The sequence below is a fragment of the Eubalaena glacialis genome, chromosome 6 (assembly GCF_028564815.1).
Source record: "Eubalaena glacialis isolate mEubGla1 chromosome 6, mEubGla1.1.hap2.+ XY, whole genome shotgun sequence".
Classification (NCBI taxonomy): domain Eukaryota; kingdom Metazoa; phylum Chordata; class Mammalia; order Artiodactyla; family Balaenidae; genus Eubalaena; species Eubalaena glacialis.
The window spans coordinates 82,675,616-82,679,408 of NC_083721.1; positions in this window are offsets into that span (position 1 = coordinate 82,675,616).

Genomic DNA, 3,793 nt, shown 5'->3' on the forward strand with positions numbered 1-3,793 from the left:
AAAAAAAAAGTAGTTTCTTCCATTTAAGCCAGACTCCTGTTGTTTCCCAGAACCTGTCAGGATTCCCACTTTCCAACAGACCTGCATTCTGGCAGAGCCTGGAGCTAAGAGCAGAGAGAATTATTGGAACAAGCTTGATCTCTCTTGGATGCCAATGAACAATCTCACAGCCCTCTCCTTTGGGCTCTGACCTAAGACTCTCCCAGCCTGTTTGCAAGAGGCTAAGGGCCTCTCAATTTCCAACATGTCCCTGACCCATCTGAAATGCGCAACACCTGGAGAACTTAACTTTCTAAAAACACACTAGCCTGGAAGGAAGAGCTCAGCCTCTTCTTTCGGGGAGGGACATTTAGGTGACTATTATTGGGAGAGCAGAACAGCAAGCTTTGTCCTCAGCATCTTAGCACTGTGGGGCCTTGAGTTGCTTTAATTCCTGCCTTTGCTGCTAGGAGATGGGTCAGCTTGATCATACCAATATGGTAATTGAGAAGATGAGAACAGAAGTGATGAACCTGCTGCAGTTTTGCTGGTTGGTATTAGAGCTGGTTGAACCCCAGGCCCCCTGTGTCCCACTTCTGCAGATCCCACTGTTAGCAGGAGATGATCAGAATATACAAGTCTCACCATTTAGACCCTCTGTGACCCGGACCCTTTTCTCTCTTCAGCCCCATCTCTCCCTATGACCCCATGGTCCATACTCTAGTGATAATTTTCTTTTTTTCATTAAAGTATAATTGATTTACAGTATTGTGTTAGTTTCAGGTACACAGCAAAGTGATTTGTTTATACACATATATTCTTTTTTTTCAATTCTTTTCTTATAATTGGTTTATTGTAAGATATTGAATATAGTTCCCTGTACTGTAACAGTAAATCCTTGTTGTTTATTTTATATATGGTAGTGTGCATCTGTTAATCTCATACTCCTAATTTATCCCTCCCCCCGCTTTGGTAACCATAAATTTGTTCTCTATGTCTGTGAGTCTGTTTCTGTTTTGTAAATCAGTTCATTTGTACTATTTTTTAGATTCCACATATAAGTGATATCATGTAATATTTGTCTTTCTCTGTCTGACTTACTTCACTTAGTATGATAATCTCTAGGTCCATCCATGTTGGCATTATTTCATTCTTTTTATGGCTGAGTAATAGTCCATTGTATATATATATATGTATATATATACCACATCTTCTTTATCCACTCATCTGCCGATGGACACTTAGGTTGCTTCCATGTTTTGGCAATTGTAAATAGTGCTGCTATGAACATTGGGGTGCATGTATCTTTTCGAATTAGAGCTTTCATCTTTTCCAGTGATAACCTTCTTGGAGTTGACCACTTAAAGCAAGTTGCATCACTGTTCCATGCCTTTCCTCATGCTGTTCCTCTGCCCAGATTGTCCTCCAACCTCTATCCTATTCAGATCTCTATGCATCCAAAACTCTCGTCTTTCAAAGTCCAGCTCAAATGCCTTCATCTTCTCTGTCAATATCTCTCTCTTTCTTCATCTGACCCCTTTCCCCACCCTACCAGTAATCTGCAGTCCTGAATGCTCATGGTAGCTTGAGGCTGTGTTATTTAGACTCACTGTCTTTGCCTAACTCCTATACACTCTTTAATGTTCAGTCCAGGTATCACCTCCTTTAAGAAGCCTACCCTGATGCTCCAAGGCTTGACTGAGCTCCCCATCAAGCTTCTGCCTGGTCTTGAAATTATGTGTGTGTCTCTCCCCCACTATCCGCGAGGAGGCCCATGGCAGGGACAGAGTCACAGTCATGTGCGTGTGCCCAGAGTCCAACACAGGGTTTGCAGCATAATGGGGATCACTTCCAGGAGCTTAACTGGGCTGGAGTACCTGCCAGCTGGGACACTGTCTTGGAGACAGACACATTCTCAGTGAGCAGTAACCCAGGGTAAACGAGAAGGCATTGACCCAGTAAACGGCACTGCTCTGGAGATTAGGGCAGGCAGAATCTGTGAGCCTGACACGGCCCAAAACTCAGCCTACTGCTCTGGCTCCTCCCTGGCATCATGGGAGTTTGTCCCATCAGCTTTCAAAAATTCAAATGAAGTAGCACACGCTGAACAAGGCACTAGGTGGGGGTGCGGGAGACATAAACAAGGCTTAGTCCAGTCCCAAGGTCACCTAGTGGCACACACGAACAAGTGCAGTACGCAGGTCCACGGAGCAGAGATGAGGTGGCGTCAGCTCTGCCTGGAGGAGCTGAGAAAGGCTTCGCAGGAGGAGGCGTCTTTGAACTGGGTCCTGGAGGCTGAGGGGGAATCCAGGCAAAGGTGGGAACTAGGGTAGAGCCAACCAGGCAGAGGGGCCAGCCCAGGCAAAGGCTGGAAGGCTGGAAGGCTGGAGAGCTGGAAGGGACGGTACTGGCAAGTCGGTGGGATAGCACATATCTACCTGGCTGGTGTAGGTAGAGGCTCCGTGGAAGATGAGGGATGAGATGAGGACAGGGGGTAGTTTGGGGCCTGCTTGGGGGAAGGAGGGGGGCCTTGAGCACTCACCTAAAGGTGAGGCTTTTGTTTGATAAGCACTGGGAGGGGTTGACTGTTTTTAAGCAGAGGAATAGAAACTGGCAGCCGTGTTTAGAGTGAACAAGAGGGACAAGGAAGCGCATTAGAAAGTATCGCTGTTGTTGGTAAGGATGATGAGGACGAGGACAGGGGCCGTGCTAGAGAAGGAGAGGAAGGGATGGTTTAAGAGATGTCATGGGGGTGGAATCACAAGGAGCCAAGCCTGTTCAGCATCCTGAATCCTTCCAAATCCTTTCTACACACCTACCCCCTCAGCCCCCCACTCCCAGCTCCCCAGCATCCTTCTTCCCTCCTTGGCTGTTAGATTCTAAGGCAAGGAGATTCCAAATGCTGACTACATCTTCCTTGGCCCATCTCAGCTTTTGGCAAATAAACTGGTGTCGTTCCCCAGAAAGCTTTTCTCGAACTTCGTAAAGTTAGCAAAGAGGAGAAGTGTTAACAGTATGATCTGTTGAGTCTCAAATTCTAAACCCAGCCCTAACACTAACCCAGCTTTTTCACTCCCTGAAGTTCTGCCAAAATCAAAAGAAAAGGTCTGTGCCAGGCACAAGTAATTTCAGCTGAACAAGCACTCGGAGGGTCACAGAGCGCTGCTGTGCTCGCAAAACGCTCTGCTGCTTCAGAACGGGCTTTGGGCAGCTGGTGGCGGTGCATGTGGGCGACATGGTCAAAAGGAGCATGAAAAGTATTTTTCTTTGGTAAATAAATATTCCACTGTTGATGCTGATTAAATCCGAAGCTCCAAGAAGACAGCTGCCTTTCATTTATTAAAAAGTAGAGGGAGAGAGAAGGCACGATTTTGGATGGCCTTCTTCTAGTGAGAGACAAAAACCATTTAGCCCCAGCAGCTGGAGAAAAGTCAAGGTTTGGGAGACAGGCAATGCACATTCTTGTGTGTCTAATCCTTTTAAAGCACTATTGCATTTAATCCCCACAGTCGTCCAATAAGGCTGATGGTATTATGCCCATTCACAGATGAGAGAGCTGAGGTTTAGAAAGATGAAGTCATGTGCCCAAGGGAATATAAAAGCAAATGTTGTTATAATGAAGTACAGGCTGTATAGAAATAGTCTTACTTTGGGAAACACGAGGAAAAAATGATGTCAGTTCCCTTACATTTGCATAGGATTCTAGAGTTTGCAAAGCACACTCACATACTGTATTCTCACATCATATTCAGAAAGGCCCTGGGAGGACGACAGTAATATTCCCATTGTAGAGAAGAGGGAACCAAGTGTCAGG